Genomic DNA, 24,546 nt, shown 5'->3' with positions numbered 1-24,546 from the left:
ATTATGGCTGCCCTTTGTCACATTGCTGCAGTTTGTAAGTTTTCATTAGTCAACAGCACTTTGGAGGGTCTGATTACTTACTTGTGAACATTTGCTCTTGGCTGTAAACTGGTAAATAAACAAAGGCTTTGTATGAGAGAGCAGTGACATTTGGGTAATTCTAGGGGAAAAAAAGTCAATTTGAGCACTTGGTTATAAAGAGAGGAAACCAAGATGTTACATTTTGCAGTCATTTGTCCCTCCCATTTGTAACTGACAGATTGGATTTAACACATGGAAACTGGAAGACTACTTGTCTTTAAAAATGGTCTAATTACATTTGGAACTTAAGGGGAAATAGAAGATTCCAGGATATTTTTGTTTTGAATTTGAAATTGGGGACAGTGCATGCACAGTTGTTTGTTTTCACACTTTATAGGAGTGAATCACACCATGTCGACCGTGAGATTTAATTATGTATTTAGCAGAGAAGCTGGAGATGTGCCAGTGCAATAGCTAGCTGCTGGAATAGCCTGTGCACAGCCCCTTCCAGTTTCCAGACACTCCAAACCTTTCCTAATAGCACATTTAACATAGGAGATGGAATGGTGTTGATGAGATGCATCAAATCTCAGTGGAATTGTGTCTGCTTGGAAACAAAATGCTGATGTCAAAGAAGGACATTTTTATAACGGGGAGCAAAGCTGCTGAATCTCTGGGCATTGGGTCTAACTTCAATTGAGGCAATCCGAGCAAAACATGTCATCTCTGCCTGTTCCCATTGTTCTTTTCATCTATAGGTCAGTACATGAACTCTCTTCTATCCTAAACCTTGACACACACACAGAGAACTTGTTGTAATATTTAGACCTTGGGGACCAAGGGGTGAATTGAAACTTGAATTATTTTATTTAAAAATTTACCATTGTTTTAATGAGTCTTCGTTAATACTCAATTCAAAACAGGATTTGCTGAAAAAATTCTTAGGTTGATATGTGTTCAAGTATTTTTCTGATAACAGCTAACTAAATAGGTTAACTTATTCATTAAGGATTCACGAAGGATACTTAAATAAACTAAAAGGGAATAAGTAAGGCTGTAACAATTTTGCCATAAAATATATTTCCTTCTTAGATGTGTTTAATCCAGAGTTTTCATTCATTTCAAGGTTCTTGAAAGTAGCTAGGAACATTCACGGTTCTTAATACGTCAAAAGCCTAACAAAAGTCATACATTTCATTAGCATTAGAGAACTGTAAAGCTAATGAAATATTTTTTTTCTTGTTTGCTATAATTGTATCACTCTGGCTGATTGACTATGGAATTTTAGAGTTTCATTGTGGAGGAAAGTAATAAAAAACAAACCTTTCATGGTAAAAAAGCTAGGATCTGAAGACACAGCCTCTAACATTTATGTTCTTATGATTATTTCTGTCTGCATTTTTTCCATGTTCTCAAATAGGGATGGGAATTCTACATAAAAGCAACATAATGACTTTGGGCATAGACTCAGAAGTGAAGAATGCTAATTCCTTCTGATTTATAGTAAATTCTATTTGTAAACAACATTTAATCTTTTGATCCTTGGTCCCTTTGTGTATAGTTGTTGGATTCATTCTCCGATAGTCTAGGTTGTTGTTTGTGGGGTTGTCGGAATTTAGTCTCAGTGAATCTTTGGATGGGCAGTGATACAGGTGTATTTTTAATAAGATGATCAATAAAACTTGTTTTCAGTAACTTCCAGTGAGTAGAGCGAAACTGCTTGTGATTGGGAATGATGCTTTCTTTGTATTGGTAATGTTAAATGGGCACCTTCAAAAATTGACTGGCCAGTTTGCTGAAGCAGGGCTGTTACTTGATGAATTAAAAAGTATTTGGTTCCCCTGCTGACACTCGACTATAAAACAGTTTTTTAAAGATGAGTCCTTGAAAATACATAAAACTAGTTTAAAAAAAAAGGAACAAAGCAGTTCATTCATGACCACAGGTGGAATTATGCCTCCATAGTTACAGGCAGGGCAGCAGCACTCAGCTGTGAACCCCCTTCAAAGAACTCCCTGCCTCAGCTGAAGAATGCTGACCTGTCCAAGGTCACGCCCCTTTCCAGCACTGAATGTTGGTAGGGTGTGACAAGGGGACAGTTATAAAGACATGGCCTCTCATCCCAACTTGGGACAGCTTCAGAATTAATTCTGTCTTCAGAACCCCCATGAATTTGGCTGAGGCTTTCACTGAGACCACATCACAATTCAGCTTTTCCCTCTACTCAGCCCTGCCTCTTTCCCTTCCCTTCCACAGGTGTTGGTCACAAAGCATCCCCCAGCATCCTTCTGCACACTAATTCCTTCTGAGTCTGTTTCCCAGGAAACCTAACCTACAACAGCCTCAGTGTGTATAAAAGAAAGAGCTACTCCTGGCTGCTTTTATGTCCCATGTGTACAGTCTGGTGCCTGTAGCATACCGACTCAGGAGGTGTGGTGGCCAGCCTCCCTCCTTATACTCAGTCTGGGTTGTCCTTCTGACTACATCTAGCCATATATCCTAAATCAATCTCTTCAGTCTTAAGAAACCCTACACATTCATATATTCCATTCTAACTACCTTGAAGAACATCCCCTTCCCTCTCTACCCATGAAAATGAATTGTGTATTCAGATCCAAAGCATGTGAAATGATTTCAGCTGAACTTAAGCCATGACCAATAGCTAATAGCCTCACCATGGTCTTTTCAGGCTAAGCACCGTACTTTGAGTATCTAAATTCACCCATAAGTAACATTATACACCTTATTCTGTTTTCCAGAAGGTGTTTCTTTGGATCCCAGATGTTGAAAGCATCATCATGTTAGGAGCCAGGAAATGTTTTGTCATTTCTGTTATGTGTGAAAAATAATATTTAAAATATTTCTCTGAATTTGTTATTTTCCGTCTTTGCAGTTTTTATCATTTGTAAGCTCATATTGGTGTTGCTGTGTATGTTTTTGGTGTGCCTGATTAAACCTGTTATTGTGATTTTATTTTGACACTCTTGGTGTGAAGTTTTAGGAAACACCTGTCTAAAGAACAAGGTAGAGCTCATCCCACAGGACTGAGCCAGCCATCTCTGCCAGGTATAGTAGAGTTCTAGCATCTGTGTATTCAGACCAAATGGTGCCTGAACCAGTTTAATTTAATTTACTTATCATTTCACTTTGGAGAGAATTCACAGTACAAAGATACATTCACAAAGAGACCATTTCTGCCAAACCAAAAACCAATTTCAAAGTGTTTCTGGAATGTGTAAATATTGATTATTGAGTCAGAACTTTCTCTCAGTTTAGCAGTTTTCCCATTATACCTTTAGATCACTAACAGAACTTGGTTAACTATGAATCTAGCTAATGAGTGATGTCTGCATAATGTGAAAATGTTAATCCATATCTGCAAATATCTTTTCTTAGTTGGCTATGATTTGTAAATACTGGAGAAAATGAGTTTTTATCTCTGGAAATGATCTATCTTCATAAGTACTCTTTCTCTATTTTCTTGGCATTTATACATGCATGCTCACATATCCTACTGTTAAAAAATAATAGTAATTAGTAGAAGGGGTAACCCTCAATCTATACACTAAAGTATCCACACAGTGTTCCATGTCTTCATTTTTCAGTGAGTGAACTCAAAGCCAAATTCTGAGAACCTTTCCTGCTATGATGATGGGAAGATTGAGTTTTTCTCTTAGTGTTTCACTCTCTTCTCTGAGTTGGGATATGAATCTAGGGACTTTTTCAGAGGTAAAGTATTAGAAAGGAGGCTCCCTGCTTGTCATCATGGGACATCTGTGTTATGGACTGAATATTTGTATCTCCCCCAAATTCATATGTTGAGGCCTAACCCCCAATGGTGATGGTATTTGGAGGTGGGGCCTTTGGGAGATAAATGGGTTAGATGAGATCACAAGGGTGGCCTGGATGATAGGAGTTGTGTCATATAAAAAATGGAAGAGAGATGAGAGCTGTTTATCTCTCTTTCTCTGTCATGTAAGGACACATCAAGAAGGGGGTGCCCACAAGCCAGAAAGAGAATCTCTCACTAGGAACTGACTCTGTTAGCACTTTAATCTTGCACTTCTCAGCCTCCAGCACTGTGAAAAATAACTGTCTGTTGTTTAAGCCACTCAGTCTATAGTATTTTCTTATAGCATCTTTAGCTACCTAATACAGTCTGTCTACACTGATGGCTATGAGATGATCCTTGCTCCTGTCCACGTGGCCTCATCAAGCCTGACACTTCTCTATTCTTTCTGTGCCATGCTTGTGACTTGGAAATCTCTGCCAGGTTGTCTGTAGTATCACTTATTTGAAGCATCATGCAGCATCTCTCTCAAGTCTTGTTACCTCTTTACAAGCAGCATACAGGTTCTCTTTCTCTAGAGATGGGTATGCCTACTCTATTTCTACTGGACTCCCTGCCTCTATTCCTAGCACTTCAATGTTCCTTAATGGTGTGTGCATTTAAGGGGAAATCTCCAGACCGACTTGTAGGTAGGCAATTTCTATATTCACCAGTCCTTGAGATACAGAAATCCTATAATTTCCTCAAGAGCAGATTACTCGCTTTAAAAAAATAATAATAATGCAGTCAGGGGAGGAAGGACTGCATAGACTTTAGTATCTCAAAATATTTTTTAGCCACAAATCTTAGCAGTCATTTATTGACAGGCGTTTTCATTTTAGACAGATAAAGAAAGGAGGAGGCAATGTGCCTTGTGCAGAATTTGTCACCAGCCAGCGGAGGGAGCTTCTGAAGTTTCAGTGCAGGTGTAGCAGGCACGGATACCGGTGATCAAAGATGGTTTGTCTTAGCAATAACAAGGTATGCAGATGCTTAGTGATGGGGAACCAAAGGTCTTTCTTCTAACACCTATGTTTAAATCCTTATTAGCACTGAAATCTGGGCATGCCACTTAACCTCTCTGTTCTTCAGCTTCCTAATCTGTAAAATGGGCAGGTGATTTTTAAAGTACATAACACAGTTTCTGACACACATTATTTTTACTTAAGTGATTGTTCATGACAGTGATTATTGAAGAAAATACCAGGACCTTTGGAATTGTGGGTTACTCTCTCATCTTCTCCCCCTGGCAGGAAAGAATGGGGAGGAAAAATATTAAATTGACAGCATATTTGTCTAAATGGAATGGAATCAAAACCAGAAGGAACTAAATTTACTTTGAATTGGTAAGATTAAGTTTCCTGACATCAGAGAAAATGGGTGTCTATAAATCCATTTTTCACAAGTGGGTCAAAGTGTCTATAAATTCATATCTTGCTTTGATAATTAGATAATTACCTTTTAAAAATAACATGTGGTTTATAATGCATCAGACACAAATGCAGGATTTATTGGCAAGAACTAATTGATTCTAATTAGTTTGATACCTAATTTGGTTTTATGTTTCTCTCTACATTTTACCTCCAAATTGAAGACTTTTGCTTTAACAGCTCATACAGCATAATCTGTTAAACATTTCTGGAAAAAGAAATATATCTTTCCCTTTGAAAGTTATTCATTCCAATCATAAAATGCCACAGGCTTTTTCCTCCCCCCACCTCACCCTGCCCCCATTCAGAATTCTGTGGGGAAAGAAATGGTAGGGAGAGGAAAGTCCTTTAAGACTTCTCCCTTTAAGAAATGAGACTCTCTTTTCCCTAATTTAATTAAAATAAACATGACTTGAGAAAGAACAAAAAAATACCTGCAGGTTTAATTCTAGTTTCTCTCCATCTGTTAGACCCATATTTTCTGAAATGACCTAGCAGCTGTGCTGCAAAGACACCCTGCACTAATATTCTCTTTTATACATGTCTAAGACTAAAGCTTTAGTAAATATTTCAGAATTTTATTTATACCAGATATAGTCACCTTTTAAAAATGCCACTGAAAGCTCTGTGTTTTCCTTTGAAGGTGGCATGTTGGTAATTGAAAGTGAGTCCTCTAGCTACATTGCTGACCTCTGAGAAGATTTGGGAGAGTCTTCTGGTTGAGAACTAAATATCAAATTGTACCAGGAGGATCACTTTTCAGAGTGACTCACAGTGGGCCATGGTCTGCTATTCTGAGCAGTGGCCAGCATGCATTTTATATATTCTCAATAAAAGGGATCACAGGATTATAAAACAAAGCAAAAGTAACTTGGTGGTGATACCTGGATACAAAATGGTGCTTTATTTATTCATTTAGCCATTCAACTATTTACTCAGCACCTATAATGCTATGCACTATTGGAGGAGCAGGGGCCACTTATTTAGATGCAGATCTTGCTCTCAGGTACCTTAATGCTTAAAGAAGCCCTTAATAAGGATGACATAATGTGTCACCTGAGAGGAAGGAGCCAGAGGATTACTCCTTAAAGAGGGTGAGTGAGAGGGGAGGTTGTGTGGTTCTCCAAGCCTCCATGGAAGACTCAACTTTTAAGTCCGAGCCTTGAAAGATAGATGGAATTTTATAATGTGTTTATAAAATACATGTTTTTTAAGGGGAGTGAACAGCATAGGTACATTCAAAGGAGTCAGTAAGGTAGAGGGTACATGCAGGGAGAGTGAGTGGTGCAAATGAAATAAAAGATGATTAATTATATTTATTACAGTTGATACTAATTTATTAAGGAGCTTTCACATTCTAGAGGGATTCTTAAAACTTTTCTGGGAGTATACTAATAGCCAGGAGGAACTTGGTAGTGTAGCCAGAGATGGCCAACTGCAGGATTTAAATTTCTTTAAAGTCTGACCTTTTTTTCCTAGTAATTCATACAAAGTTTGCATTTTATTCCATAATACAAGTACATTTGTTTCAATATAAAATATGTCTCAAATTGTTTTCAGGAAGATGCCACTGTCCTGTGGCTGCACTTATGCCTTGGCGTGGTTAGTGGCTCATAGTCTTGGATGTATGAGCCTGAGTTTGAGAGGCATGGGCACAGACTCACTCAGATATGAGCAGCAGAAAACAAGAGGGGAAAGAAAGATTAACACCACATTGTGGTTGGCCTTGAGTGAGCAGTTCTAGGCTTAAGTACTTGGAAGGAATTCTTTAGGTGACAGGGAAATGATAGAAGTTTTAAATCAGGTAGTTGTGAGACTCCAGCTTACACTGGACAAGCAGGCTTGACTTGGTAGCATATTTAAGATAGATTAGGGGTGAAGAAGAAGGGAAACGATAGAGGGAGGCCAGTTAGTAGTTTAGGTGAAATTTAGAGTCATGGCAGAGATACAGTAACAGAAGGGAAGAAAGTCAGCCTAGACACTGAACAAATGGAACTTGAAAATTGATTGGATGTTGGTGGACAATGGTGAGAGGAACATGAGGTTTTCTTGATTCTGGGTGTAATTGTGAGGTCACCAAAGTTCCATTAAAAGACATAGGAAATCTAAGGACCAGAGGAGCAAATTTGAAAGTAAAGGGTGGTAAGTTCTGCTTGAAACACAGAGTTTGAGATAGCCAAGAATCATTCTAGTAATCTGTCCTACAGAAGCATGGATAGTTTTTTTTTAGTCTCCATTTATCTCATTAGGGTGCATACATTTCCGGTAAAATCATGATGATATATCAACATTTTAAACATATTTATTTATGTGGTTGTTATCAATTGTTTATTACTAATACAATGATAATTTAATCTAGTTTTTTTTTATTATTAGAGATTTAGGCCTCAGGGAATAAAATAAACTTTAAATTCCAATTAATAAACACAACGCATTTTTGGTGCAGAGAAGCATGATAAGAGATCAATAAAACACTTTAAAGGATAAAATATGTTTTATTAGAATAAAATTATATGAGAGAAGTATAATGAAAATATGAATTCAAGGAGAAAAGGAAAAGATAAAATGCCAAATGTTTATTCATTCACCTTGTTTATGTAGGTTTAAAATAGATGATTGGATATATCAAATATGTATGTAGTTTCCATTGGATACAGTGAAAGTAATGAGATTTTTATTTTGAAGTATCAATATTTACAATATGCTGGAAATTACATGCTTTTCAGTTATTTAAACTTCTAATGAAAAATTTTAGTTATCAACTTAGAAAACATAGGAGGGGTAGATAGTTATTCAAAATTATTTTAGGGATACATGAGCAATAAAAACTTTGAAGAGCACTGCTCTGGCATATTTTGGAAAATGATAGGTTTGTCACACAGCTATTCTCACATCATCTCTCTGGATCCTGTTCTGATTTTTTTTCTTCTTGACGCTCTTCACTCTGTTTAGATAATGTCTCACTCTGTGGCTGGTGTCAGCATGGAGCCTGTGGCTGGCGGTTCCCCTGACAGCAGTATTGCCAACCCTGAAAGGCCTCTAGGGTCGGGGATGAGCACGGTTCTGGCGGAACACTGAACGTCTACCAGGACTCTTCCTGGGACAAAAATCCTGACTCGGTTTCATCCTAGCTGTGTGACCTTGGGCACATCACCCAGCCTCTCTGAAACTCATCTGTAAATAATTGATGGAGTTGCTGTAGGGTTAAGTGAGATCATGTCTATGGATTACTTTGCCCTGTTTGGTACACAGAAAGAACTCAAGAAACAGTAGTTTTTCTCAGGGCAGCTAGTCCCTTCAGGAACAGGCGAGTTCATAGAGCTATATCAGCTTCTGCTCACCTTTGTTCTTTAAAGCAAGACAAATTTCTCCTGAAGTAAGTAGCTAAAACGGTAAGTGACAGTAAAATGTTAAAACGGGTACTTATGATTCTGCTGCTCACCAACTGTTAAGTACCTTTTTGATTATTAGGGTATTTCTGTACTTGTGAGTTGGAGCCCCCTAATTAAGAAGCCAGAAAATACTCTAGCAGGTAGGACATGAGTATGTCACAAAACAGTTGCATTTACCTAAGACTTGGGTTGGGAGGCGAGTAAATGTGACTCCATTTTCTAGGGGAGGTTTTTGCAGTGGCGTGAAACGTTTGTGCCTGGTTTTAAATCTCTGGTGTAGAAGTGGTACTGGTGACCATAGTGATGGGAGTGGAGTCACAATCCTGGTGGCCAGATAAATTTCAGCATCTAGTTCATGATGGCAGCAGAAGCAGATGATCATCAGACTGGTTCCAAACAATTTATACATCTTTCCTAGGAGCTTCACTTCTTATCTGGAACTCCAGTCTTCTCATCTATCCTGTGAGCCTCTAATATTCTTTCAGCTGACTTCTTTGTCTGCTTACCCAGCCTATACTGCTCAGACTGAAGCAGACATACAACAGGTGGTTTTACATGGCAGGCTTCTAAAGGAACAAGCCACCTATATGTTAACATCAATAATAGCTTAATCTAATCACCATCTTCCTCAGACTGTTTTAGAATCTTTTTTTATAACATCGTATCCTCCACACATAGTTCCAGCTTGTTGGTGTCTGCAAAGCTCTAGGCTCTGTACTATACAAGGAGTTACATTCTTCTGATCTTTCAAAGCAGTTCTCAACTTTTTATCTGCTGCCAACAACTAGACCAGTATGAAATCACACCCATGATAGCCGCTATGTTGATGGGGTGGGAGTGGGATTGGAGTTGGGTGGGGCACTGAAAATTGAAGAAACTGGGGTAAATGAGAACATCCAGTGGGTGAATGTTGTTTGAAAAAGCCTAGAGCAAAATATGATTTACCGTCGTGTACCCTTCACTCTGTCCGTCTGATTCTGGCAGCACTAATCTAGAGTTGAGATCTGTTTTGTAAGAGCTAATCAAAATGACAGGCTGTAAATAGTAGAGGATGATATTTGCATCCCCCTTTTCATACGTAGATGTAGAAAAGGAACGATACATCCAGGGAATGTGAGCCCCTGAGAGTGGCTTGTCCTGTAATCCATCCATCCTTGGAAAACAACATGATGTAAAACTTGGAGACAAAAAAGGCTAAATGTTTTGGTTAGCAGGTATGAAATTATGTTGTGTAAAACACTTTATTTGTGTGTGTTTTTAATGGGTGTGGTGTTTAATGTAGGCAATATTTCTGATTCCTCTTCACTCCTTCATTGATCAGAATATTGCTGATACCACATGCTGCATATACCTTTTAAAAAGACTTCTTCAATTACAGTGATAAGTGTAATATAATTTTCTTTAAATTTGCTCTGATATACTAATTAATGAATAAACACATTGCAGCCTCTTTGTGAAAGATGAGGGCAGAGTAAATGAGGCCTGCTGTTTCAGAGGGCTTCAGATTTTATCTCTAATACTCAAGATTTCGAACTTGAATATTACATTAACCTTAGATATGCTAGTAATCAAGTGTGGCCAGACAGCTGTCTCCTGATTACATATCTGAGAAGATAAATGTGGTATTTATGCCAGTCAAAGTCAGCTTCAGTTCACTTGTTGACTAGTCCCAAGCTTAATAGAGGGTTCTGCAAACAGAAGAAGCTTAAGAGATGTCAGATGGAAATGAAAGCAATATTTACCCCCCAGCCATCTTCAGGCTAGAGATGCACAGTCCCTCAATACATTCGTTAAATGTGAGAAAGTCTGCAAAAACTTGGCAGGTTTACTGATATGTCATAACTTATGTAAGAATTGTCTGGTCTATGAAAAAAAGTCTCTCTCTTTTTTTTAATTGTGAAAACAATGTCACAACATTACAGGGAGTTTGGCAAATAGAGGGGAAGATATCAATCATAATCCCAATGTTCAAACATTAAAGCAAGTACAATATTTGTGGGTTCTTTTCCTTTTGTTTTTCATTTAAATGGTAAGTTTTCCATTATTGCAATCATAATGTCCTCATAACAACTTTGTTCCTTCTTATGAAAGTCAGCTTAAGAGGAATTTTTATGTTTTGCTATGTTGACTCATAATTATCCATTTTTAAAAGTTGCATAGTTTTCAGTGAGGTAGATATACTATAATTTATTTAACTAGTCTCTTACCTGTGGGCATCTCATTTACATTTTTTAAAATTAATTATGTGTTTGCATTTATTTGTAACATCTACTCAATTCAGTGCTAAATTCCATGAGGGCAGAGACCTTGTCTTTTCTGGTCATTGTTGTACATCTGGTACCTAGCACCGTGCCTGGCCCAGAGTAGATCTCATTTATTTATTTTTTTTTACTTCTTTATTGGAGTATAATTGCTTTACAATGGTGTGTTAGTTTCTGCTTTATAACAAAGTAAATCAGTTATACATATACATATGTTCCCATATCTCTTCCCTCTTGCGTCTCCCTCCCTCCCACCCTCCCTATCCCACCCCTCTAGGTGGTCACAAAGCACCGAGTTGATCTCCCTGTGCTATGTGGCTGCTTCCCACTAGCTATCTGTTTTACGTTTGGTAGTGTATATATGTCCATGCCACTCTCTCGCTTTGTCACAGCTTACCTTTCCCCCTCCCTATATCCTCAAGTCCATTCTCTAGTAGGTCTGTGTCCTTATTCCTATCTTCTCATTTACTTTTAACATTTTGAATTATGCAGTGTGTTGCAATGAATATCTTTCGATCATTGTGTTTTCCATATTTTGGGTAATTTCTTAAAGATAAGTTCTTAGATGATATAATGGCATGCCCCCTTCCCCTTTAATTGGTGATGTTGGTAAAACCAATTACATGGGATGTTGGAGGATAAAAGCTAGTCTTCTTCAGTGGGTTGAGGAGTGAATGGGCGTGAAAAACTGGAAAATTTTTCTGCTGATTGTAAAAACTATTTTCAAGAAAAAATTGAAGTTATAGGGACAAAAAGGAATGGCTGAAATAATGAAGTCCTAAAAAGGCAGGAAGATATGGGGTCCAGAACATCAAAGGTCCGTGGAAAAATTAGCAGTGGCAGAGGGAATATGCTATCCCCTATATGTGAGGGAAAGCACAGTTGTAGGTGTGGATGCAAGTAAGCCTTTTGGTTTGGTGGCAAGAAACTGAGGGAATCCGTAAGTGATAACAGAGGTCATCTGCTGACAGAATATAGAGTATGTCTAAAATAGCCACTATTAAGAATGAAAGATAATTGACAGGTCATAATAGCTGGCAATTTCTTCTGTGCACTCACTATGTGCTTGCTGATGTGCTAAGTGCTTGATATATACTGTTACATAATATTTGTATACTTTTCCACCAATCCTCAGCAGCACAAGTGTAGGCAGACATTTATTCAAGTCTGTGTGTTTGTCACGTGGATGCAATGGAAGGGCATTGCTAAAAGGGAATTGATGATGCGGCATGAGAGAGGTTGAGGAGAAAGATCATACATCTCAGCTAGATAGGAGAAGTTGTAAAAGAGCATACACCGTGTGGTGCTAAGGGCAAATTTACACCAAAGCACTGGCTGAATGGACCATAAATAAAAGGATAATTTATGGGGCCAAATCTTCAATCATGTTTTACGTTAACAGATGATACCTGACTCTGGCATTGCTGGTTTATTACCCCACTAGGTGGGCAGTACACTCTTTATAAATAAACTTCCAAGAATATATGGGTGGAAAGCCAAGTGGAAAAATACATTGAGTTTGAATGTCTTGACTGGTCATCATAGGAAGGGCCATATAATTGTCATTAGCCTCATCATATTGCATAATGGTTACTGCACAGGCTTCAGGGCTAGGCTGCTTGAGGTAGATCTTTTATCTGCCACTTACCAGCTGATAACCTTCCACCAGTGTTTCTATGGCTCAGTTTACTCATCTGTAAAATGGGGATGATAATGGTATATGCTTCATAAGTTTGTTATGAGGATTTTGAAGACAAAACATGTAAGGCACTTAGAGAAGCTAAGTTTGGACGAGCTGTCACCATGTTTATTATTATAACTACCACTGTCTGAGACTCCTAAGTGCTAGCAATATGCTAAGTACATTATTACTTTAGCTCATTTAATTCTCACAAAATTTTTCCCCATTTTACAGATGAAAGAATTGAGACTTAAATTAAGTCACTTGCCTAACGTCATCCCAATTTGTAAATGGCAAGAGCTGGGATTCAAATCCAAGACTGCTTGAACCCAAAGTCTTAGACAACTTTCTTGAGCGTATGAATACTATAATGTTTGGTTTTGTTTTGTTTCTTCTCTCTAAAAAGATGTTAAAAAAAAATAAAGTTTGTTTTGGGAGCTATAGTAGGTAGTAGTTAGTGGCTCATCCATATTCCCTCAAATTTCTTTACCATTTTCTGCCCATTAGCCCCGATATGTTTTCTCTCACTATAGCCAACGTCAGTGTCCCTTTGGCAGAGGGTTGCCTTCAGGCTGCTGAAACCAGTAGTACATATATAGGCTCATGTAAGTCCTAAAATAAACAAAATCACCAGGAGGACTTGTTAAAAATAGATTGCTGGCCCTGTCTACAGAGTCTATGATTTAATCTGCCTGGAGCGGGTTCCTAGATTTCCATTTCTAATGAGTTTCCAGATCTGGGAATCACACTTTGAGAATCATTGTCTTAGAGTCTCCATTTTAATCATTCATGAGTGTTCAACATTACTATGAAAACAAACATCGTTGTATTGTTTAAAAGAATAAAAAACTCATTTAAAACTATATTTTGAGTGCATAAGCCCAGTCTATTCTCTTAGTGTTTTTTGTTTCATCTTTTCCTACATTTTTTGGTATTTTGGATTGTTTGTTTTTCCTTTTTCTCAATTGTTGGTTTGATCAAGATGCTGTTTATTCACATTTTCCCCTTTTAATTTGGAGGGTTTACTGTCTGTATGTTTTCACTTCAGTAATGGTCACCACTGATCTCTTAATAAGGTGAGATAATTCTGCAATAAGTTCTGCACAATATACAGACTTCTCCCCATCCAAGAATACCATACTTCTAGTACCCTGCTCCTCCAGCTTCTTCCCTCCTCTCCTCTCTTCCCCCAGCCCTGTGATATCTTTGGTATGCTTCCACCTTTCTTCTCTCCCAACCCGCCTTCAAGTACTAAAATAGTTTCTTAGTTATAAGAATTTCAGAAATGACATTGTGTACTTCCACATGGGAGTGGCAGTAGCAGATATTTGGAGGAAGTAAGTCCCATGGCTTTTTCATTAAATCACAGCATTGAGATTTCTTCTCTTCTTTCTCCCTCTTCACCTGCTCCTCCTCTCCCTCCTCCTCCTTTAATTAAAGGCTCACCTTGAGCTTCATTGTCTCAAATGAGCTTGATCTTGGCTGTGGGATGTTCTCTGCAGGGGTGTGCCAGCAGCAGGAGGGTTGGTAAAATTCCCAACCACGGAAGCATCCAGGAGGCTGGCTGTTGTTCCACCTATTTCTGTACTTGTTTGGAAAGCTAACTAAAGGAGAGCTACAGAACTATGTGTGTGTACACACACACACACATCAAATGCTTTATTTTATTTTAGGAAGGTGAATGATTTCCAGTGACCTGTGTCTACCCTGTGTTGTGCCCTGACACTTAGCCACCCCTGCTTCTTGGTGTCCCTGCAGTTGGTCCTTGATCCCCTAGGCTTCCCTGAGACCTCAGGGTCCTCAACAAAGCACAGGAATGTGTCTGGTTGCACCTGAAGGAACATGTGGTTACCCTGCTGTTCTCTGCATAGACAGAGCATGCTATCCCCTAGTAAAGTAAAAAGAACTTTCAAGGCAAGACTGGATTCAGCTGTTATCCATTTGTTTCTGGGCCCTGTGGTCAGGTTACATCATTCTCTTTACCCCAGTGAGGTGTGCCCTCTAGTTGCTGGGAGACACTGCCATATTTGCTTGTGCAATTTAAACATGTTTCCTAATTTTCTTTTAAAGTTTCAATTTGAAGGGTTTGCTGACTCTGCCACCTTTTTCTCCTACTAGACATCCTTGAGGTGTGTCTCTGATGCTGTAATATGAGCTTTGTTGAGTGTAGGGTTTATGAATATGAAAAGTGGGAAATTTGCATGATTATAGTGCATTCTTCATTGAAATTCTCTTTTGTTTGAGCACAAAGCCTCTATCAGTGTATGAAACACTTAATTAATGAACCCCATTTGTTGAAAAAGAAGTGAGATAAAAGAACCTAAGTGAGATTGTAACTTTTCTAAGTGTTTTGTAGTTTAGCAGCCAGTTTATTTTTGAAATGGAGTGTCAACGCAACATGATTTTAAGATTCCTGATTGTCATCTCTTTTGGAATTTTGGACAACACTTTTTTTTCAAAATTGAAGTATAGTTGATTTACAATATTGTGTTAGTTTCGAGTGTATAGTAAAGTGATTCAGTTATATAGATATGTATATATGTATACTCAGATTATTTTCCATTATAGGTTATAACAAGATACTGAATGTAGTTCCCTGTGCTATATCTATTGTTTGTCTATTTTATGTATTGTGGTGTGTATCTGTTAATCCCATACTACTAATTTATCCCTCCCCCACTCCCGTTCCCCTTTGGTAACCATAAGCTTGTTTTCTATGTCTGTGAGCCTGTTTCTGTTGTGTAAATAAGTTCCTTTATGTCATTTCTTAGATTCCACATATAAGTGATAGCATATGATATTTGTCTAGGACAATACTTCTTTAGTTTGAGTATTTAAAATTGTTTTTAAACATAAACTTTTGATTATAGTTTTCCTTTTTTAAAATATGAAATATCTCGAAAGGCACAAGGCCCTCAGTGATGAGTTTTAAGTTCACCCTGATGAGATGAGGTAAGGTATAGAAATTCGAGAAGAAACAGATGATGCCACTTTAAAATAAAAAGAGGTAATTATCTTTCTGAATATTGATATCCACATGAGAAAATTCAGTTTAGTGTGAATGTTTTTCTTAAAAAAGTTAAAATAAATAGCAAAAGAAGGAGAGAGAGAATGACAGAAAGAGAGAGAGAGAGAGAGAAACAGAGACAGAGAGGAAGATAGGGAGACTCTTCCTACCGCATTTGCCCTTTTATCTCTGGGGAAGAGAAATCCAACTCAGAAAACTCCTGGTACCATTTTTCTGGCCCTATTCTGTTTAAGTGGTGCACTTTTCCAAAATGTGTCTGTTAAAATAACAACCTCATCGTGTTATGTAAAATAGAAAGTGCATTGGACCTGAGAACAGAGGATCTTTAAACTGAAGAGTAGTAGCCTGAAGATCTAGTCCTTGACGCGAAGACTTCTTAGTTAGTTGACTTTGGGAAAGTCAATTAACCATTCTGAATCCCACTTTCCTCTTTTTCATGAGGTTGTTGTGAGGATCAAAGATGATGGGCATGCAACATCTTTTTCTGCTTTATTTTTTAACTCTTTCCAGAACTATAAAGTACTGTGTATATCCAAGGCATTCTTTCATTTCTCCAAATATTTATCCAGGGTCAGGGAGCTTTTTAGTTTTAAATGATGCATGTAGTCCTATGGAAACACATTCAGAATGAACTTACAATTAATTAGTTGTCTGACTACAGTGATAACTGAAAACACCCAAATTTAAATCTTTCAGAAAGACAAAAAACATCTAATATGTTCACAGAGCTAAACCCACAGGTCCCTGACAAGGTGGAATTATGGCTGCAGGCCCTCCACAAATGCTCTTGACTAATTGCCATATGCATAGGTACCCCTGTAGCTTTCTCTAAGTCCTACCATTCCAAGTGACATCCTCTGCTTGAACTCCATCTACAGCTGACACATATTCTAGCTTTAAAGACAACAGCCACCTGTTCTATTTTCCCCATCTGAAGGTCTTATTATTACATACCTCAACAAAGCAAGAAAATTTAGCCAACTCTAAATTTGTGATGGGACTCAAAAGAAACAATATGCCCAGAACAGGCCTAGAATTTGGATTTTTATCTTATTCACACAACATTTGTGAGGGCTAGAACAAATCGTCAGTCTTAATCATTTGAACTGAGGAGAAGGTTATGAAATTGAGAAGAGATGGGGAATACCTGACATTTTTACTGAAACAGTGAATAGGCAGAGTTTGCAGATATTTTAATCTTGTTCTATCTCTGAGGCCTTGTGACCTTTGAGAAGAAACATGTGACTCAGCCCAGAGCAAAATGGAAAAAGCAAAGCAACAAGAAACTCTTAAGTGGGTAGAGACTGTAGTTAGCCTAAAGCATTTTGGTTTTCCTTGATAGTACATTCTAGTTCTCAAACTAGTTTTCTCTGAAAAACAAAAAGAAATAAAAAACACTGAAACCTCTCCAGCTATGACCTGCCAAATCAACTTTCTTAAGTTTCTGAATATTATACTTTCTTATAGGTTATATGCTGAAAATAGAAGATAGGAAACCTCCTCTGACATATTACTTTTAATAAAGTGATTAGCTTTAGTAGGCTCATGATTTGTCACTAGAATTTTATTTCTTGTTAGATTAACTATCAAGCATTATGATTCGAACAGCTATCAGGCTGCTGTCAAAATTTGAAATACTCTTACTAAATTCATTTTTAAAATATGTATCTCATCAGAAGGATAAAATAAATCATATAAAGTTTGTGTGTAAAAAGAATTGTTCAGAATTTAAGCAACATCATATTTATGCTTCAGCATTTGTCCTGAAACAATTCTAAAATATCATTTTTTTTTTCCTGTGATAGTCCAAAAATATAATTTAGACATTCTTTTTCTGGTCTATGTTATAAGTTGATTATATGCTAACCTCACTTAAAAGGTGATTTAAGACATATTGAGGCCTTAGACAGGAATGTGGTTCTGTCATCCCAATTCTAGATTTTATTATTATTGTCACCCTGAAACAGTTACAGGCTAGCTTTTATACTAAGCATGGAGTCCCCATTTCCTCAGGGTACTGTTCTTTCAGACTCACACTTGCTGCTTAAAGTGTGGGCACCCTGTTAGAAATGCGGAATCTTGAGCACTGCCAAATCAGGACCTGAATTTTAGCAAGGTTTCCAGGTGATTCACATCTAGTTTGAGAAGTTCTGCACTAAGAGAAGTTTGCTTGGGTTTCTGATTTTTAACTGATGAATTTATTTCTACCAATGGCCCTAAGAAGAAAGAAGCATTCAGTTTCTTTCTTCAAGCATGTAGGGAGAGTTCTGGATTCCCTATATCAGAAACAGGGCTCTGCTTTGTGATTGCAGCCTGTTACATGCAGTGATCCTGTGCCCTGGACATCCTCCCCAAGTGGGCATCGAAGCCTCAGTCTCATGAACTTTCTACACTCTTATGAGCCCTTTGACTTTGCTAAACAAAATAATCTGATTTTGTGTTCTTTCTTCACTTCTGGTAGCTTTCTATATATCAACATTTTCTAGGTTTTTTAAAATGGTGATTTTGTTTTTTAGCATTTATGGGTTTTTGGAAAGGAGGGGTGGAATTGTGGGAAGTAGGAAGGGTCAGCAAAATAGAGAAAGACCATAGCTATTAATTGTGATAAAATAAATAAGTAATATAAGCTTAATTATGGCTGTTAGTAAAATTAAAGTGCATAGAAGTACTATAAAATTAACAGAGGGAAAAGGAAGGAAGAGGAAATGAAGAAAAAGTTGACTAAGCTGACAAAAGCAAGGAAGGGTAAAGAAAGGACACTAATGGTATGTTAAATAATAAGTAAATGTGTTAAAACAGTAAATAAGATGGAGTGAATAATACCTTGTATGTTAGTTATATCAGCAAATTTACATGCATTTCTATATCAAATAAATAATCAACAGTGGTGTAAAAAGGAAAATTCAATATTTTGTTTTTTTAAGAAAGACACTAAATCAAAGTGGCAGAGAAAGGTTTAAAATATTAAAAATTGATAAAGATATAACAGGCAAATGTAAAAGTAAAAAGGAAGGAAGGAAAGAATTCAGACAAAGCAGGCCTCAAGATTAAAATCATTAAAGAGGGCTGCTGAAATAGACTTCAGGCAGACCTTCAGTTTGGTTTGACTGAGGGATGTTACACCTCGGAAACTGATCTTCGCTCTACTTATCTCTCCCCAAACACTGAGGGATATGTTAAGGCTGTTTTGTACCAGTTGCTTGTATCTGGTGAGCAGGCAGGAAAAGAGCCAGGTTTTCTAAGCCTGGGTGGCCAGGCTTAGAAACTTCTCTCTTAAAAACAGAGGAATGCTCACTCCATGCAGGTGATATTCACAGAAACTATATGTCCCTGTAGGCACATGAAGACCTTGGGGATTGGGGGGATGCTGTGGTTGCTCCTGCTTCATGTAACTACCTCCATAAATTTCCATATTCTTTGTCAAAAAGGTACTTTACATGCTCTTATTCTGTCTGATGGAGTTCTTCAGTCAATTGCATCACTATCTCATTTGCATTAAAAAGATATAAGAAAGTAAAATGAGATGATATTAACTAACACCAAATATTTCTATCAAATAATATAAAGGAAATAAACTCAATTTCTAAAATAATATTATTTTTAAAAATTTCTCATTTAATTACAAATACAACCCAACAAGATACAGTACATGAGAAATGAAAAAATACAGGTCACATGAGACTTTAATTTACTTTTCTCAGTTGATGAATAATCAAGTAAAGAAAGAAAAATGGAAACCCTTCTAATTTAACTAATAAGGCAGATCAGTGACTCTATCTTTTTATAGGAAAAATAAAACCCTGCCCTAGAAATTAGAGAACAAACTAAAAAAATCCTTTTAAACAACTTTTATGCCACAGAAGAAATAAAGTTATAAAATATTGCAAAAACAAAATGACAAAGCACCATGTATCAGAACCTAAGAGGAATCCCTGAAATAGGGCTCAGTCATACCCATAGCTTTTATATAGCTATATTATTAAGACCTAATGAATAAAAAATTGATTATAGCCACCTCAAAATGTTAAAAGTCTTTAGGAAGCAGAAGTCAATGGACTAATGTGTAGGGAAAACAAGAACTATTATGTGGGGCTTCCCTGGTGGTGCAGTGGTTGAGGGTCCGCCTGCCAATGCAGGGGACATGGGTTCGTGCCCCGGTCCAGGAGGATCCCACATGCCGCAGGGCGGCTGGGCCCGTGGGCCATGGCCGCTGGGCCTGCACGTCCAGAGCCTGTGCTCCACAGCGGGAGAGGCCGCAGCGGTGAGAGGCCCACGTACCGCAGGAGAAAAAAAAAAACAAAAAACTATTATGTGAACCCAGGAATAAATTCTTTTTTAAAAGTTAAAAATAAACAGATTTGCTTTAAGGACCAAAGATGAAAAAAAGCATAGTGAAGAGTTTTAAGATATGATGAGCATGGAATTAAGATAACACTTTGGTTAATTCTCTGCAAATACAATTTTTTAATCTGAAAGAAATTGATGATATAATAAATTAATGGTGATGATGATAATTTACCAAAACTAACCTTGATGTAAAATCAAAGTAAATCATTTACCATAGAAAAACATTGATAAAGTAAAAAATTAATAACGTTTTCAAAGGGCTACTTCTTTCAATAAAGCATTAGACCATAGAGTTTAATCAGTGAATCCTACCAAGTCATTAACAAATACAGAACTCCAATGTTATTTAAGTTGTTCCAGAGCATAGAGCATGAAAAAATGATTCAAAGTCTGCTTTTTTTCAAAATCTTTTTATGCAATCAATATAACCTTGAAACTGAAACTGGACAGTAAAAGCTATAGACCAATCTCACTTATGAAAAGTTAATGCAGACATCTAAATAAAATATTAGCAAGTTGACATGTGACATCCATGTCAGTAATTTAAAGATGGGTAAATATTTTGAAACCTATTAGGGAAATTAACTAGAGCAATAAATCAGAGAAGTAGAATTCTGCAATTAAGATTACTTTCATAGATGTTGAAAATATATTGAATTAAATTTAATATGTATCCATCATAAAAACTTTTTATAAAACATGAATAAGTAGACTTTTAATGAATGTGTGTGTGTGTGTGTGTGTATGTGTGTGTGCGTTTCTGTCCAGCAACAAGCTCACTGTCAAATCACTAGAATTATTACTATTCTAGTCAGAAATAAGTATTCAAGTAATGGTGGGTTTGATTATTTGGACAAAATATACAGCTGAAAAACAACTAGAGTGAACAGAAAATATTAAAAATGATTTAACACGTTAAAAATGTTCCAAGAGAGTGATGAATTTCTAGAAAATATTCTGAGGGAGTGTCTAAACTCAGAGAGGTAAGTGAATCTATTTCCCACAGCTAGAGTAAGTGTCAGAGCAGAGATTTAATTCAGCATTCTGAATTCAGAGGTTCTGCCATTTGCCATTTTACAATACTATTTAAATATGCTAGGAATTCATGCCTCCTTTGTCATAGATTAGGTGAACATAGGTGTATGGGTTTGTCTCTGGGCTTTCTGTCCTTTTCTACTGGTCTATATTTCTGTTTTTGTGCCACTACCATACTGTCTTGATACTGTAGCTTTGTAGTATAGTCTGAAGTCAGGGAGCCTGATTCCTCCAGCTCCGTTCTTCTTTCTCAAGATTGCTTTGGCTATTTGGGGTCTTTTGTGTTTCCATACAAATTGTAAAACTTTCTGCTCCAGTTCTGTGAAAAATGCCATTGGTAATTGAATAGGGATTGCATTGAATCTGTAGATTGCTTTGGGTAGTATAGTCATTTTCACAGTATTGATTCTTCCAATCCAAGAACGTGGTATATCTCTCCATCTTCCTGTGTTGTCTTTGATTTCCTTCATCAGTTTCTTATAGTTTTCTGAAAAGACAGCCTCTTCTGTAAATGATGCTGAGAAAACTGGACAGCTACATGTAAAAGAATAAATTAGAACACTCCCTGATACCATACACAGAAGTAAACTCAGAATGGAGTAAAGACGTGAATGTAAGGCCAGACACTATAAAACTCTTAGAGGAAGACATAGGCAGAACACTCTTTGCCATAAATTGCAGCAAGATCTTTTTTGACCCACCTCCTAGAGTAATGAAAATAAAAACAAAAATAAACAAATAGGACCCAATTAAACTTAAAAGCTTTTGCACAGCAGAGGAAACCATAAACAAGATGGAAAGACAACCCTCAGAGTGGGAGAAAATATTTGCAGACAAAGCAACTGACAAAGGATTAATCTCCAGAATATACAAACAGCTCATGCAGCTCAATATCAAAAAAACAAACAACACAGTCAAGAAATGGGCGGAAGACCTAAATAGACATTTCTCCAAAGAAGACATACAGTTGGCCAACAAACACATGAAAAGATGCTCAACATCACTAATTATTAGAGAAATGCAAATCAAAACTACAATGAGGTATCACCTCACACCGGTCAGAATGGCCATCATCAAAAAATCTACAAACAATAAATGCTGGAGAGAGTATGGAGAAAACGGAACTCTCTTGCACTGTTGGTGGGAATGTAAATTGATACAGCCAGTATGGAGGTTCCTTTAAAAACTACAAATAGAACTACCATATGACCCAGCAATCCCACTACTAGGTATATAACTAGAGAAAACCATAATTCAAAAAGGACACATATGCACCCCAGTGTTCATAGCAGCACTATTTTTTTTTTTTTTTTTGCGGTATGCGGGCCTCTCACTGTTGCAGCCTCTCCCGTTGCGGAGCACAGGCTCTGGACGCGCAGGCTCAGCGGCCATGGCCCACGGGTCCAGCCGCTTCACGGCATGTGGGATCCTCCTGCACTGGGGCACGAACCCGTGTCCCCTGCATCGGCAGGCGGACTCTCAACCACTGCGCCACCAGGGAAGCCCCCACAGCAGCACTACATGTAAGCAACATAAATGTCTATCAACAGAGGAATGGATAAAGAAGATGTGGTACATATATACAATGGAATATTACTCAGCCATAAAAAGGAATGAAATTTGGTCCTTTGTAGAGACATGGGTGGCTCTAGAGAGTGTCACACAGAGTGAAGTAAGTCAGAAAGCGAAAAACAATATCGCATATATTTGGAATCTAGAAAAATGGTATAGATGATCTTATTTGCAAAGCAGAAATAGAGACACAGATGTAGAGAATAAACATATGGATACCAAGGGGAAAAGGGGGGAGTGGGATGAATTGGGAGATTGGGATTGACATATATACACTATTGATACTATGTATAAAATAGATAACTAATGAGAACCTACTGTATAGCTCAGGGAACTGTACTCAATGATCTTTGGTGAACTAAATGTGAAGGAAATCCAAAAAAGAGGAGGTATATGTATACATATAGCTGATTCACTTTGCGGTACTAACACAGCATTGTAAAGCAACTATACTGCAATAAAAATAATAAATAAATAAATAAATAGATAGGTAGATAAATAGATAGATATGCCAGGAATTCAAATAGCAAAAGGAGGCACACAGGGGAAAGTAGCTTCCTTTCAGTTCTTCTCAGAGGCAACCAGTGTTTGCAAATTCTAGTGTGTCCTTTAAAAAAAAAAATATTTGCTTAATCAGCATAAATGTATATTCATTTATCTATCTATATTTACCAATTAATTGTCTCTCTTTTTATATTAGGCAGGAAACATAGAATGCATAAAGGAGAGGATACATTTGAATATGTAATCAAGACAATTGTGTTGATTAAAGATACTGTTTTATAAAGTGAAAGTGAACTGGAAACAATGAATTGCATATGAAATGCATATGATAGATACAATGTAAATATCTTTATTATACAAAGAACTGCTACAAATTAATAATTGGAGGAGGAAAGCAATAGAATGATGGACAAATATATGTCAAAACAATTCAGAATAAATGAAAATCCCAAAGAGATGTATGTATAAAGATGATTTTTGCAGTGGCTAAAAGCTGGAAGCAACTTGAATCATTGGCCTGCTATTAAACATATAACTACTTAAAAAAAAATAAAACAGTGAGTTAAAGCTAGGTGTTTTGAACTGGAAGAATGTGCACATTATACTATTAAATGACAAAAGCAATTAGAATAATGTGCTTTGGGTGATTTCAATTTTGTTTATAAAATCTCAACTCTATAAACTCAAAGATTTATGTATTGTATATATGTGTATGTGTGTGTGTGTTTGTTTATATGAGTGCAGAAGATTGCAAACTAGGCTGCTATCAGGAATTACTTGTCACTGTGGTAGGAGAAGGAGGAGGTCAGTGATTAGAAGGAGAAAGCAACATGAGAATAATTTTACAGCATGCATATCTTGTTTCACTAACTACAGTGATCTTTTATTTATTTCTAAATATACATATATTAAAGAAAAATGAAATGAATGCCCTTATTTTAGAAGAGTTTGATTAGTGAATTGCAGATAAACTGAGTACACAATTAAGATAAATTGGAGGACTTTTTTGAGGAAAATATGCAGCTGTAAAAAATGAATTATCTACACAGATGAACTAGTGAAAGCAAAGTGGAAAACCAGGGGCTTCCCTGGTGGCGCAGTGGTTGAGAGTCTGCCTGCCGATGCAGGGGACACGGGTTCATGCCCCGGCCTGGGAAGATCCCACATGCCGCAGAGCGGCTGGGCCCGTGAGCCATGGCCGCTGGGCCTGTGCGTCCGGAGCCTGTGCTCCGCAGCGGGAGAGGCCACAACAGTGAGCGGCCCGCGTACCGCAAAAAAAAAAAAAAAGTGGAAAACCAACAATATGCCACATTAAGATGCAACAAAAGATTAAACAAATTTAGATTTTTTTTGCTCATTCAAAATTAATAATTTATGACAACAATTTGTACATTCAGGTTAGTAGGCTTTATTAATTTTTTCTATTTATGAGTGTTTCTGTAAACC

The sequence above is a fragment of the Orcinus orca genome, chromosome 6 (genome assembly GCF_937001465.1).
Source record: "Orcinus orca chromosome 6, mOrcOrc1.1, whole genome shotgun sequence".
Classification (NCBI taxonomy): domain Eukaryota; kingdom Metazoa; phylum Chordata; class Mammalia; order Artiodactyla; family Delphinidae; genus Orcinus; species Orcinus orca.
This window is presented reverse-complemented; position numbering follows the sequence as displayed.